The sequence below is a fragment of the Podarcis vaucheri genome, assembly GCF_965113315.1.
Source record: "Podarcis vaucheri genome assembly, chromosome: 6".
In the NCBI taxonomy this organism is placed as follows: domain Eukaryota; kingdom Metazoa; phylum Chordata; class Lepidosauria; order Squamata; family Lacertidae; genus Podarcis; species Podarcis vaucheri.
Window position 1 is genome coordinate 104,561,081 of NC_138764.1, and position 16,109 is coordinate 104,577,189.

Sequence of the window (16,109 nt, forward strand, 5' to 3'; positions counted from 1 at the left end):
GTAGGGTTTAGAGAGATTCCTGCCTGATATCCTGGAGACCCGCTGCTTCCAGTCAGTGTAGGCAGTACTGAACAAGATGGAACAATGGTCTGACTAATCATACGGCAGCTTCTTCAGTGTTCCCGTGTGCACATCGTAGGAGTGGCCACTGAGACCGTGTAACACTGGTCCTGAAAGACCTACATTGGCTCCCAGTACATTTCCGAGCACAATTCAAAAGTGTTGGTGCTGACCTTCAAAGCCCTAAACGGCCTCGGTCCTGTATACCCGAAGGAGCGTCTCCACCCCAGGTCCAGTACCGAGGGCCTTCTGGTGTAGGGTTACCAGACGTCCTCGGTCTCTGGGGACAGTCCCCGGATTTGCAAATCTGTCCCCGGGAAACGTGGCAGCGGCAGCCTCAGCAGTCTGGAGCCAGCCTGGTAGTACAGTTGGCTCTGGCTGGCTTCAGGAGCGGCTCGCTGCCATGGCGCCCGCCATTTTTCCTCTCCGGAAGTCCCCACATGATGTGTCTTGTGCGCAACACATCATATGGGGACTTCCAGAGAAGAAAAAATGGGCAGAGGGCAGCGAGCAGCTCCTGAAGCCAGCCAGAGCCAACTGCACTACCAGGCTGGCTCTGGGCTGCTGAGGCTGCCTGCTGCTGCCACTGCCAAAGGGGAACCGGAGACGTCCAGCAGTACAGATCTCCTACCCCCTGCCCCCATTGTTTTGACTGATCGGGGGAGGCTCGGGAGTTGCGGGTGGGTGGTGCGCTGCTGCCCAGTTTTTAAAAAACTCTGCGAAAAAAGGGCTTTGCACGTTTATACAATATGCATGTGTGCTTTGGCCCAGGGTCTTTTGCCTCACCATCCCCACTACTGACTCCCTGTTGCTACTCAGCTTAAAAAAAAAACTGTCCCCAGATTCAGTGGAAAAAACCTGGTAACCATATTCTGGTGGTTCCCTCACTATGAGAAGTGAGGTTACAGGGAACCAGGCAGAGGGCCTTCTTGGTGGTGGAACACCCTCCCATCAGATGTCAAGGAAATAAACAACTATCTGACTTTTTAGAAGACATCTGAAGGCAGCCCTGTTTAGGGAAGTTTTTAATCTTTGATGCTGTATTGTGTTTTTAATATTCGGTTGGAAGCCTCCCAGAGTGGCTGGGGAAACCCAGCCAGATGGGGCAGGGTATAAATAATTTACTACTACTACTACTATTATTATTATTATTATTATTATTATTATTATTGTTGTTGTTGTTGTTGTTGTTGTCAAGTGAAGTCATGTGTGAGAATGGAGGTGTCTCATTTGGAATAGGAACCCTCGATCGCCTCACTGATGCTACTCAGTCCTGCGATAATGTCTCCGGAGGAGATATGGGGACAGCCCCAGCTCTGACCCTAATCCTGCCGAGATTCACCCTTCAGTCCCCTGAATGATTTGGCAATTGGCTTCCCTGCACCACCAGGGAGCCATCAGTTCGTGCTCTGCGTAACCAGGCCTGGCTCGCTCTCTCTCCCGCCCTGGATCCCCCTGAGCCATTCGTCCCCCTTCATCTCCCTTTTTAGCAGCTGTTGACTGCCATGCAATTTGTCAGAGGCAATTTAGCATTCCAGAAGTGCCTCGTGAGCCCTTTCCCCCCCCCTGCATAAAGCTGCTATGGAGCAGTCATTATTATCCCCTTCCCCTGCCATTCCAGCCCTGCTTCTCCTGATTAAAATCATACCGTTCCACGTCACCCACAGATTTCCGAGGGTCAAGTGGGGACCGGAGGGGAAGGGGGAGGGGAAAGCAGCTGCATTTCAAGAAGGCTCCGTCCAGTCCTCTGTCATCAGCAGCAGAGGTAATGGGAAATAATTTTGGTCCGAAAAAAGGAAGTCTCAGCCATCAGTCTCTCCCCAGCTGCCTGCTTGGCAAAGGCTGTTTGAAATCCTGAACCCTTCAAAATGGGAGATTTTCCAAGCAGTGGTGACATGGCATGAGAAAGTCGGGCTTTCAGTATTTTGGTCCCTTTAATGGACAATTCATTATTAACTATAGTATAAGGCATGCTCTGACAATCCATTATTGGCTTTTAGAAACATAGGATTGTAGGGTTGAAAGGTACACAAAAGGGTAATCTAGTCTAACACCTGCAATGCCCAATCCTTAATTTGAGAGGACAAGTGAGCAAGAAGCAAAACACAGATGGGGAGGACAAGTAGAGATCGGTTCCAGGAAGAAGGTGAGGCTCAACAGGAAACAGAACTATAAGGAACAAAGGACTAAAGTTTGGTTTGGAGGGACAAGCATTTACTAGTACCTAGGGGAAAGGGGTCAAACATTTCCCCCTGCACATTTCCCTTTATTTTATTTTAATAGAGTTTGAAAAGATATACAGTGGTACCTCTGGTTATGTACTTAATTCGTTCCGGAGGTCTGTTCTTAACCTGAAACTGTTCTTAACCTGAAGCACCACTTTAGCTAATGGGGCCTCCTACCGCTGCTGTGCCGCCGGAGCACAATTTCTGTTCTCATCCTGAAGCAAAGTTCTTAACCCGAGGTACTATTTCTGGGTTAGCGGAGTCTGTAACCTGAAGCATATGTAACCTGAAGCGTATGTAACCCGAAGTACCACTGTACAAAAGTTAATATCCAATATCTTTTTAGGACATTAAAGATAAAAGAATCTCAATAAAAACCCAAACCAAAAAGAGGAAAAGAGAAAGAAAAGGAGAACATTTCTTTTTGTATAATCTCAGACCACCACCACCACTGCACCTTTTCCCATAAGGCTCCATGAGGTCTAGGAGCTTACTTTGTTCAGAATAATCACTGAGAGCCTAGAGAGGAATTCCGTTTCCCAAAACAAAGACTGTTCACGTGTAGTGGTATCGTGCAGTCACAAAAGATCCACGGGGCATGAATCATAAAACTGCCCACTGCCCCGTTCACGTCTGATCTGGGCCAAGCCAAAAGGTCAAGGAGCCCTTCTGTTTCAACAAACCATCCTCTCGATGGAGAGGCACAGGACTCTCCTGCTAAATGAAGTTGTCTTCATCTATAAGGAAGAGAAGGTGCAGCACACAAGGATTCTCGGAGGCAGGTCCTTAACCACCAACCTGAAGAAAGCTTTTATCACTCATCCTGAGTGTCTCTAAGCATCAGCTGAAAAACGTATCATTCCTTCCTCTGGAGGAAATGGAAAAGGGAGACAAAGACTCTCTTTAGCTTTGCCAAAAGCCATCATTCTTCTACGTTAAGGAGGCTGCAGTAGTCCTGAAGTTATGATCCTGGGGCAAACGCCATCTGAATTATAGGCAGAGCTGTGTGCATCAAACAACATTCTGAAGTGCAAGGAAAAGTAGGGAGCAAGGAAATTCTGCAGCCTGAATGTGTGGGGTTTTTTTGAATTTGCATAGTTTATTCTGCTATTTTGCATAATTTATTTGGCCTTGGGAAGGGGCAGAGAGCTCTGCTTGACACTGAAGCTGCGCATGCATCCCAGCCACTAGAAATCTCCTCCTCCTACCTCTTTGATCTCTGAGATCAGAAAGTATTGGCCACTCACTTTCAAGCTCACCTTCATATCCATAAGGACTAGAAACTTGAAAGTCATTTTAAAATCTTTTTGTAAACCACTTTGGGAGGCTGTGTACCTGAAAGGCACTACAAATCCTAGAAAGAAAACCAAAAGCTTAGTCTTGACTATCCCAATCCTACCTAGACTTCTCCTTAATTTCCTCCCAGCAATAAGAACTTTTTTAAAAATCTGGACTTTGCAAGACTCCTTCTGCTGTTTTCTAATTCCATCACAATGGATTCACTGCCAGGCTTAGGCTACCCTTGTTCCTGAAAATACCTATCCATTATCCTTAACACGGGATGACAGCCAGCCAGGATATGTCCCCATTGCCCATCAAATAGCGCAAGGCAACAGGTACTCCCAAAGCAGTAACAATACAGTTTTGTTTGGATATAATCTCTTCTGAAAGATTACCTCTAAATTGGAAGATTATGGGTCATAATCACATAAGGCTATTTGTTCTAGTTAGCTAGAGATGCCACACTGACAAGCAACAGGATGCGCCAGTGAGACAGTGCAGCAAATGAGTGCTGTGCCCTGCAATTCCCAATGCTTAGGTTGCCCAAGGAATAGGCACACCAAGAATTCGCTGAGATCTCTTTCCCCATTTTCGTTGAGCCGAAGTTCAGCACTCGGCAACCTGATCCAAAACATCCTTCATTGTTTGCTGGGGGTGAGAGCCTGATTTCTGTACCAGCTCGAAAGCAACCTTTCACCCATGAGACTGTGTAGTCAGTCCAGTGAATGAAGCACTGGGCTTAGAAGAACTGAGTCCAAAACTACCCTTCCTCATTAAGCCCCCATGCAAAGTATTACAAACACAGCTGAGTGTTCTCTGCACCAAGCCCTCCTAATTCCGCACAAAGGGATGCTAATTCTGCAGTTTGAATAAATTATGCAGATGTGCACTGTCCTTTGCACAGTGCATTCTGCTTCCGCTGGCTATTAAAGAGGAGTGAGGAGCTGCAGGAATCAATTCAGAGGGGGCAGTCAGTCTGCCTCTCCCCCCTCTGGCCTCCCAGATTTTACCAGGCATTGTCCATATTTTCAAACTTCCAATTCAGATTGGAAGTGGAGATTCTTTGGTAGCTGGTGTTTTGATCCATATTTGGCGGAAGTGAATGAGAAAATTCCCATGGAATATGGTGGTTCTGAGTGGCACTCTTTGTAGGGTTCTCCCCACACCCCCTTGTAAATAAAGAAATGACAAAACATGTTCCAAAGAGCACATGCTGGGAGAGCGGGCAAGGGTCATGCAGAGGGGCAAGGCATGTTTGTGTGTGTGTTGCCTTCATTCCCTGCTTATAAGCTTTCCTGGAGCATTTGGGCAGCCAGTGCAAGAGACAAAATGCTAGTCCTTGTAGCTGTTTACAATGCCCTCAGAGAGACTGCGATCTACATCAATCGGTCATGGAACAGTTTTTCTCCCTCTCTTGCAGCAATAGAGCTCATGGGCATCTAACATGGGAGCCCAGTACGTTTCCGAGCACAATTCAAGGTGTTGACCTTTAGAGCCCTAAACGGCCTCGGCCCAGTAGACCTGAAGGAGCGTCTCCACCCCCATCGTTCTGCCCGGACGCTGAGGTCCAGCGCCGAGGGCCTTCTGGCGGTTTCCTCGCTGCGAGAAGCCAAGTTACAGGGAAGCAGGCACAGGGCCTTCTCGGTAGTGGCACCCGCCCTGTGGAATGCCCTCCCACCAGATGTCAAAGAGAAGAACAACTACCAGACTTTTAGAAGACATCTGAAGGCAGCCCTGTTTAGAAAAGCTTTTAATGTTTGATGGATTACTGTATTTTAATATTCAGTTTGAAACCGCCCAGAGTGGCTGGAGAAACCAGCCAGAGGGGCGGGGTATAAATAATAAAAAATTATTATTATTATTATTATTATTATTATTATTATTATTATTATGTCTGGATTGCTTTGAATGGGAAAATCTTGAAACATTGATGGTTTTATTGTGTATATTTGATGCTTTAACAATATATGTGTGCAAACCTCCCTGGGATATATCGCCTTGAAGGGAAGTTTGGAAATCATAGGAGACGGTCTTTTTGTAAGCTCTGGGAGGAGGATGTTGTAGTCCTTGAGTCTAAGTCCCTATGAAATAAAAGCATCCAGCGCTCTAAACTCTCTTCCCCCATCATCCCACAATTCTGTTGCATTGCTATTTTGACTGCCTGAGATAAAAGGGTCAGAGAGGGCCTGGTAAAATTGTTTTCTCAGGACACCGTGTTCTGGCTTCATTAGGCCTGTCAGCAGATTCAGGATTGCAAAAATGGAATAAGTGCGTCCTCAGAGTTCAGCAACGCAGTTAAAAATGTGGTCCAGAGCTGACCATCTCTCGCCTTCGAGGGAGGAAGCAATGAACCAGTGAAGCCCCTGGAAAAAGATGGGATGACTCACAGCCGGCCTCAGACTGACTGTGCCCCACTTGAAAGTTCCTCTCATCTCTGTCAATGACACAGTCAAGGAGATCTAGCAGGAAGGGACCACTCTTCTGAACGAGGCCGGGAAAGTGCCAACAGAAGTTCCTTGGGGAGGACCAATCACGAAATGTTAAGAGAGAGACCATAGTGGAGCAGTGGTTAGAGTGTCATACCAGTCAGACAAGCAGGATTCCAGCAGAACTGGCAGTGCAATGGGGGCCAGACACTTGAGTTTGCATAAACTTATGATCTCTCAATTGGGACGCGGGTGGCACTGTGGATTAAACCACAGAGCCTAGGACTTACCGATCAGAAGGTCGGTGGTTCGAATCCCTGTTACGGGGGTGAGCTCCTGTTGCTCGTTCCCTGCTCCTGCCAACCTAGCAGTTCGCAAGCACATCAAAGTGCAAGTAGATAAATAGGGACCGCTCCAGCGGGAAGGTAAACGGCATTTCCGTACGCTGCTCTGGTTCGCCAGAAGCGGCTTATTTATGCTGGCCACATGACCCGGAAGCTGTACGCCGGCTCCTTCGGCCAATAAAGCGAGGTGAGCACCGCAACCCCAGAGTCGGCCACGACTGGACCTAACGGTCAGGGGTTCCTTTACCTTTACTATAATCTCTCAACATTTAGGATCTGGGAGACCAGGGTTCAGTTCCCCACTCAGCCATGAAGATTGGGCCAGTGCAATTGACTGGCTTCCTGCGGAGCATCCGCAAGCTTCCACGTTCATGCCTTGCGCCACGCTCCCAGGCGGTCTGCTAAAGCTCCCAGCCCTTCCCTGATAACTTGCAACTTCATTGTTTCTCATCTGGGCCTTTTACTGATGAGGGTGAGTCAGCTTCCTAGGATGGGGTTACTGTGTTATTGTTGGTTTAAATATTTCAGCAGATGCCTTGGGAAGTCATGAATAGGAAATGAGGGTCCTTATTCAGAACCAGCTCGGTGCTGCCACAGTTCAATGGCGGCTGCAGGTCCAGAGGCCAAAGGAAATGCAACACACCCTCCCCATTCCTCAATAATCCCTTTCAGCATTGCAGGAGATGTTGGGGTGGGTAGAGGCTGCAGCTGTCAGATCGCATGCAAGCAGTGATGATGGGAATTGTAGTCCAAAGCATCTGGAGGGACCAAGTTGGGGAAGGCTGGCGTGGCCACTGCTTCTCCTCTGCAAAACAGCCATGGGAAGGTGCTTCTGGAAAACAGTGGATCTATTCCTGCTTCACATGCTCCAAGATTAAGCCAAGATGTGGAAAACATAGGCAGTGGCTCAGCCTTGCTGCAGATTAAGCCCTGAACCCGTCACCGAAGACAAACCATTATCTCTCCATTGCTGCCTTTCATGTGGGGACCTGTCTCACAGGGCTGTTGCATGGATTGCTGAGATATTGTACATCAGTCACTTTGCAAATGGCACCATATATGTTCTAAGGATCATTATAGAATTGTAGAGTTGGAAGGGACCCCGAGGGTCATCTAGTCCAACCCCCTGCAATTCAGGAATCTCATCTAAAGCATCCCTGACAGATAACCATCCAACCTCTGCTTGAAAACCTCCAAGGAAGGAGAGTCCAACACCTCCGTTCCTCAGTTAAACAGTTCTTGCCATCCGAAAGTTTTTCTGTATGTTTAGTTGGAATCTTCTTTCTTGTAACTTGAAGCCATTGGTTCAGGTTCTACCCTCCAGAGAAGGAGAAAACAAGCTCGCTTCATCCTCTATGTGACAGTCCTTAAGATATTTGAAGAGGGCTATAATATCCCCTCTCAGTCTCCTCTTATCCAGGCTAAATATGCCCAGCTTCTTCAACCGTTCCTTTTAAGGCTTAGTTTTGTTGTAAACAAAAATCTTCCCTTCTTCCCTTATGGGGCGTCCAAGAGCCCATATAGAGTCCTTACGTAGGTTCCCTATTGGTAGGAGAAAATAACAGAGGCCAAGCAGAGAATATTGAGAAGCAAAGCAGCTAGTAAGCCTGATCTTCATTGATCTGTTGCAACAGGGTGCTCCCCTCACACGCAGGAAAGGAGGAGGAACCCAGAACCCAGGTGTGTCTGCCCTTATATAGACTTTTTAAATTGCCCGCCCTGGAGTTCAAGACCACCCCCATAAACATCATACATACATCGCAGAAGGGGTGTAGCTCAAGACCACCACCCCAGACACATCATACCTACATCACATCATACCTACACCTACAGCAGAAACCTGAGTGCATTGTTTATCTCCTGTTGTTTATCTCCTATCTGGCAGGTCACCTGTTAATGCTTACTTGATTGGATACCCTGGGGAGCCTGGTCAGTCTTTTGTAATGATAAATACTTAGTTCCTGACAGGGACGCGGACTTATAAAAAATATTGGGGGGGCCCGGGAAAGCTCGTGAAATGTAAATAAGCTCATGAATATGCAAATAAGCTCATGAATATGCAAATAAAGTGGCGCCGCCCCCTCGTAAGCGAATAGGGGAGAGCGTGCTGCTGCCTATTAATCAGCTCCGGAACAGCTGATATGCGGGAAACCTGGGGCTAGAGGCAGAAGCCCCCGCCCCCGGGGATTCCCCTGTTCTCGCGGGGGACGGCCGGGGCTCTCCAGCTAGGGCGCGCGGCTGGCTGGCTGGCTGGGGAGGGAGCAGGTGGGGAGGAGGCGGGGGACGGTGGCAAGGGCGCCCGAGATTATTGGGGGGGCTGAGCCCCCCAAAAAAAATTTTTGAGGGGGCTCAAGCCCCCTCAAGCCCCATGGAGTCGGCGCCTATGGTTCCTGAGCAAGGTCACAGGCTCACCCTATTCAAACACAGACAGACATACCCTTAAGACAGGGTTTGTGAAGGAAAAGACATGGAGGCTTTTCCATTTTCCTTTGACCTTGCAGAGAAAACATTTGGTCAGTTGGGGAATAAAAAATGGTTTCAGGTTGGTCTTCCTGTGCTGATCTATGTACGTGCTTGGTTGGTACACTAATGAACATTTATTATATATCTAAGACTTTAAAATTCTTATCACAGTTTCCAGCCTCTTGATCACCTTGGTCACCCTCCTCTGTACACCTTCCAGCTTGTCAACATCCTTCTTAAATTGTGGTGCCCAAAATTGGACACGGTATTCCAGATGTGGTCTGACACTGCACACACACACCTAATACACACTACCTAATACGCAACAACTCATAAAAATTGGAGACTGCTTGTGGTTGTGGAGGAAGAAGTGGCACTCTTCTCATGCTTAGTGGCGCTCTTACCTTTATATTATCAGGTAACCCTTCTTAGCAAGCCCTGCAACCACCTAGCAAGCAAGCAAGGAATACCCACCTCTCCAGGTGGTTTGAGAAGGAAATTGCTTGCCAAATGATGGATGTGGAGCAGGATGAATGCTAGAGAGGCCTCAGAGGACCTCAAATGAAGGTTGTCAACTTCATTCCTTTAACAGGTTTTATCCAGCCTCCAGGAATCCTCAGAAAACAGCCATAACTCAGTGGCAGAGTGTCTTCTTTGCATCTGAAGGTCCCAGGTTCAGAGAGACCTCTGCCTGAAACTAATGGCTTAACTCATAGGCAGCTCCCTATAATACCTGGGACCAGGTGGTCCTAGTCAAAGGACTTCTTGCCCTTGTCTCTACCAGGATGAATCACAGACTTACAGGGAGGGTTTATGCATCCTGCAGAGTGCTTGCCATGGACTTCCACTGCCATCAGACTCATCTGCTTCCTTCAGTCTTTCTCTGCTTCGAAGCTTCTGCCTCTCCATAGGTTTCCAAGGAACTCCGCTGAGCCGACTGGCCAAATGTATTTGAAGGGTGAACTTGAAAGCACCCATTAATCAGTGGCTGTGCCTTCTTGCCAAGACCCACTGAGATAATTGAGTATTAATTGGTGGCAAGGCTTTGCCCAGGAAGCTTCTCACTAAGAGCCTGGGGCCTTCAGCACACAAGATGAGGTTTCTACCGCTGAGCTGAGAGACCTCCACTTTGGGCAGCAAAGCGACTTGTGTCAGCTTGGCTTACCATTCCTTCTCATATCCTACGTCTGTTTTCTTCTTTAAATGGATTGTGCAGCGGGTTAATCATGGGGGAAGCTCTTACACAGAGAGGGCTGCCTTCTCATCCCTTCAGGCCTTGGAGTCAGTGTGAAAAAAAGCACCCACCACTCTGTAAGATGCCAGGGTCGCTTCTAGGAAGAGCTATTTACCAAATATTCCAGCTGATTTGTTTGCAGAAGTCTGCAAGGAGGTGATAGAGGTGGCTGTTTATTGATGTTTGTTCTGACTTGTTAATGGGGATAATAATAATAATAATAATAATAATAATAATAATAATAATAATAATAATTTTTATTTATATCCCGCCCTCCCCAGCCAAAGCCGGGCTCAGGGTGGCTAACAACAATAAAATAGTACAACATTCTAAAATCATTTCATTGTAAAATTAATTCAACTCAAATTGATGTCAACCATTAGGCTAAAGTTCTGTGCAGGTTGCCAAAGGAGGGAGTCAGGCTGCGCCCTGACAAAAGGCCTGGTGGAACAGCTCTGTCTTGCAGGCCCTGCGGAAAGATGTCAAATCCCGCAGAGCCCTAGTCTCTTGTGACAGAGCATTCCACCAGATTGGAGCCACAGCTGAAAAAGCCCTGGCTCTAGTTGAGGCCATCCTAACCTCTCTGTGGCCTGGGACCTTCAGGATGTTTTTATTTGAAGACCGTAAGTTTCTCTGTGGGACATACCAGGAGAGGCGGTCCCGTAGGTACGAGGGTCCTAGGCCATATAGGGCTTTGCAGGTGTTTTGCCAAGCAATTGTCAGCCCACACTTCCCAATCCGTTTCCCCCCTCACTTTCCTTCTTGCAAGATGTCTGATTTTTCTTTCCTTACTTTGTATCTTTATATACTGCTTAATATTAAGGCAATTGCTGAGCAGTTTACAAAATAACAAATATCACACACACAGAGAGAGAGGCAGCATATAAAACAACATAACAGTAAAATCCTCCCACCTGCACAACAAAGCAAAAATATAGCAGCACCATTTTGAAGTGGTTTCATTTCCCCTGAGTGCCAACACCACTTTAACTGCCCTATCTGAATGTGCTTGTATGCAGCTGAATCTCACCTGCGAAACCGTGACAGTCTGAAAGTGGCCAGGCACAGCCTTCGCCAACTTGCATGTTTCAGGCTGCCTTTCCCATCAGCCCCAAAGCCGGCATGCTTGGCTGGTGAACGCTGTCTGAGAGCATTCGCAACTGCAGGAAACTGCTTTCTGCCCACTTGCGAAGAAAGGGAACAGAATTGCCACACTTTGTACAGAAAGAGCAGCCAAGACACAGAAGCCTGCCTTAAACTGAGTCAAACCAGGGTTTCATATCCCCTGGCAGTTCCCAAAGGGCCTCTATTATTATTATTATTATTATTATTATTATTATTATTATTATTATTATTACTACTACTACTACTACTACTACTACTATTACTATTACACTTATTAAATTTGTAGATCACAGTGCAGTTCACAGCATAAAAATACAAAACAAGGACACAAAAGACATGACAAAAAACAAACCTGTAACCTTCTCCAACAAACATACTTTATTAGTAGTAGTCGTAATAATAATAATAATAATAATAATAATATTAAATTATTTATATCCTTCCCTCCCCAGCCAAAGCCGGGCTCAGAGTGGCTAAAAACAGTAAAATAATACAGCATTCTAAAATCAATTCATTATAAAATCAGTTCAATATTATTATTATTATTATTATTATTATTATTATTATTATTATTATTTCTCAAGCCTCTCTGCTGCTCCCTGAAATTCTTGAACTAAAATGACTGCAGATGAAATCTGGGTCCTTCTACATAATGTACAAAGCATGCGCTCCAAAGCAAAAGCCTTCTGCAAAAGTCTTCTGCACACCTCCTCCTGTAACATTCCATGTGCTCTTTTAGCACATAGGTGTTCAGAGTCAGGGGTGGGGAATATTTGTATCGCTGCAGCTCATCTCTTCTCCCTTTTCTTATGGCGGCAGCTAGCTCTTTCTTCTCCCATAAGTCTCTTTGCTCCCTGATCCTCTACCAGCTCCTGGCACCAGCTCCCAAGCTTGGCACTGCTGCCCGGGCTGAACATTGGCCAAGAGAGCAACTCATCATGAGTCAGACAAGCACGCCTGCCTGCGAGCGCCTGATCTGACCGTTTCTGACAAAGTGCACCACCGGCGTCGTCAGTGAAGCATTTCCATGAAAGGGAAAAAACAAACAGGCAAACCCCCAAGTGCTAAATATAGACTTTGAAGCTGGCTCTGACCTGTCTGTCCCCTCACCTATGACTCCCACTGTGCACTGAGCAAATCATAGAACTGGAGAGTTGGAAGGGACCCCGAGGGTCATCCAGTCCAACCCCCTGCAATGTAAGAATCTCAGCTAAAGTATCCCTGACAGATGGCCATCCAACCTCTGCTTGGAAACCTCCAAGGAAGGAGAGCCCACAACCTCCCAAGGGAGGCAGTTCCACTGTCAAACAGCTCTTACTGTCAGAAACTTTTCCCTGGTGTTTAGTTGGAATGTCCTTTCTCGTAACTTGAAGTCATGGGTTCGAGTCCTACCTTCTGTGGGGTCTAGGAGGAACAGAGGGGGCCGTGTGCCATGGACAGCAAGTGCGGAGGGCAACAAGCAAAAGAGCTATGGAGGTGGAAGAACTGTGCGAGAAGGAGAGAGAACCAAGAGAGGCAAAGAAGCCAAAGAGGTATAGGGCAGAGAGGGCTCTCTCTCTCTCTCTCTCTCTCTCTCTCTCTCTGTGTGTGTGTGTGTGTGTGTGCATGCCTGCAATTCACACATTGATCACCAGTAAGCATAATACAGTGGTACCTCGGGTTAAGAACTTAATTCATTCCAGAGGTCTGTTCTTAACCTGAAACTGTTCTTAACCTGAAGCACCACTTTAGCTAATGGGGCCTCCTGCTGCTGCCTCGCTGCCGAAGCCCAATTTCTGTTCTCATCCTGAAGCAAAGTTCTTAACCCGAGGTACTATTTCTGGGTTAGCGGAGTCTGTAACCTGAAGCGTCGGTAACCCGAGGTACCACTGTACTGGATTGCAGCTCTCAAGTTCTTCATCATTTCTTAGTTCAAACTGTTCCACGCCCCTTTTCTGAGGTTTCAGCGCCAGCGCTGGTCAATAAGCAACCAATCACGTGGAATATGGAAGGAACATTTCGGACTGAAGCCCTGGGGCAGATGACACAGTAGGGGACCAGTTAAAAAGCAGATTGCACGATGGGTGTTTAACTACGTTTATTAGGCATGTGGGGGTGGGGTTATTATTGTGATCCCGTTGTTTATTTTGTGTTTTTATGCTGTAAACAGTCCTATTATCTTTGGCTGAAGGACAGTATATAAATGTCATACAACAACTATAATGGCAGTACCATTTAATGTGCACTTAGGTCTCTGAGCCACGAGAGATTTCAGGGGTTCCTGCAAATACCTTTTGAATGAAGTCACGGAAGACTTAAAGCATTCTGTGATATATTTATTTATACATATCCATTGGTTGCACATAGGTGGAAATTCGCGGCATTAATGGCACATCAGATTTCTAAGAGGGCCCTTGGGTAGCGGTGTACACAACCTAACACCACAATCCATAGCTATCCAGTCATTTATTTATTTTTTAGAAAAAGCTGGCTTTTGGTGTGCTTCCCAAAAACCTAGCATTGATCCAAACTGAGGGAAAGAATGACCTAGCTGCATTTTAAACCTCAGCGCAGATCCACCCCCAAAAGTCCTGGGAATTGTAGTTCCCACCTCACAGTACTATAATTCCCAACCACCTTAACAAGATACAGCTGCTAGGATTCTCTGGGAGAAGTTATGTCCTTTAAATGTGCGTTGGCCCAAAAATGGAAGCAAGAAGAATTACCAACGATTGAAGAATGGAGAATGAAGTTAATGGACAATGCAGAACTAGATAAACTAACAGGAAGGATTCGAAACTGGCGGGACCAGAAATTCACGGAAGGCTGGAGTAAATTTATGGACTACTTGAAAAGTATTTGTGAAGATCAGACGTTTGTAGGTTTGCAAGAACTTTTGTGAGGAGTATTATTAGAAGTATTGCAAAAATGGAGAAGGGGAAGGATGATTTGTTAAGAGATGTAAAGGCAATATAAATTTAAGAAATGCATAAGAAGTGGTTAAAACGGTGGATCATCAGAGGTGCTGATGGAAGTCTAAAAAGATTGTATAAGTGATAAGTTTTGTGGTACATTTTATAATTTATATGTTAAAACCAATAAAAAAAATTAAAAATAAAAATAAATGTGCGTTGGGTGTGCCTTAAATGTCTGGGGTGGATCTGCTGCCATTCTGCACATTGCAGAGAAGGTCCGCCCCCTTCCCCAAAGGCCCTGGCCAGGGACTGACCACAGGTGGCTCCAGTCTTCAGTCTTCTCTGGCCTCATCGAGGCTGAATGTAAACAGGCTCTGGCTGGAAATTATTGCTCCAGTTGCTTCCAGGACAGGGGTGGGAGCATCCGCCCCTCCCTTATCACTGTATAAACTGTCAAGCAAACAGTGAACAATATACAGAGCAGCTGGAAGCGTGGGAGGAAGGCTAAACTAAGTAGATAAGTATTTAGGAATTTGGGAGAGAAGTCAGGCAGAGGCTGGGTGTGGAAGAGGGAGGGAGAACGTACACTTAAGAGAACATCAACGAGGTGTAAAAACATTATTTGGAACATGTGTTCCTTGGGTTGAGTCTGGGACAAGAAGAAATAGAACTTTTAGTGTCATTGGCCTGGTCCTGTGGAACTCTCTGTCACTAGAGAAACAGGACTGCAATATGTTGGGATACTGTCGGGGAGATGGGGGCATCAGGCAGGCCCCAGCTGGCTCCGGACGATCACCGGTCTCCCGTGGAACAGCATCAGTCAGTCAGCGACATGAGCCTCAGATACGATTAGAAAACCATGCACACTAATTAGCAGAGTGAATAAATCTCCACAGTGAAAGTGGCGGACAGAGGCAGATGTAAGCATTATGTACAAGCGTTTTATTCAGCATAGCTCAGGAACAAAGGAAAACATGTCTGCTTGCCTTCGTGTCCAGCAAAACAGCAGTAACACAAAAGCTATCGGTATATACAAAGAGAAATTCCCAGCGAGAGCTGGAAGTAAACAGGCATGTGACACACAATAGTCATGCCTGTACCCTTTTAAGGTGGAAAGGAACTATATCCTAACACAATATCCAAAAGGACCACCTCTCTCCATATGAACCTACCTGGACCATCATCTGAGGCCTTTCTTCATGTGCCTCCTCCACGTGAGGTCCAGAGGGAGCAACACAAGAATGGGCCTTTTCTGCAGTGGCTCCCCATTTGTGTGATGTGCCCCCCCCCCCGGGAGGATCACCTGTCACCATCATTATACACTTTTGGGCACCAGGGGAAAATGTTCCTCTTCTGCCAGGCCTTTGGCTGATAAACACCCAATACACTTTAAAATGTGGCGTGGGTGGGGGGTTATTAGTTTGGTTTTTTCTTCCTGTTTACATTACGTATTTTGTGTTCTTACCTGTGCATCTCCTCCTCGCTGCCAGACCACCACCCCTTTTGGTAGCCCCAGATAGACCTGACCCGGCCCAGAGTGACCAGGGGCTGCCTCAGCTTGACCCAGCCACACCCCAGGCTGACCTGAATTCATCCAGATGGATTCTGGTACACAACGCTACTGCAAACCTTGATGTTTCCCTCTCATCTGCTGCCCCCCACTTTATGCTGTGGGGTGCCAATTTGGCTTCACAAACATCAGCACTCACAGCCTGAACATCGGTTATAGAGTGGATGCTTCAAGCTAGCAGGTCAAGCAGCTGGGGCAACCTAGTCAGATGGGCAGGGTAAAGGTAAAGGACCCCTGACAGTTAAGTCCAGTTGTGGGCGACTCTGGGGTCGCAGCGCTCATCTCGCATTACTGGCCGAGGGAGCCGACTTTTGTCTGCAGACAGTTTTTCTGGGTCATGTGGCCAGCATGACTAAGCTGCTTCTGGTAAAACCAGAGCAGCACACGGTAACGCCGTTTACCTTCCCACTGGGGCGGTACCTATTTATCTACTTGCACTTTGATGTGCTTTCGAACTGCTAGAAGAAGAAGAAGAGTTTGGATTTGA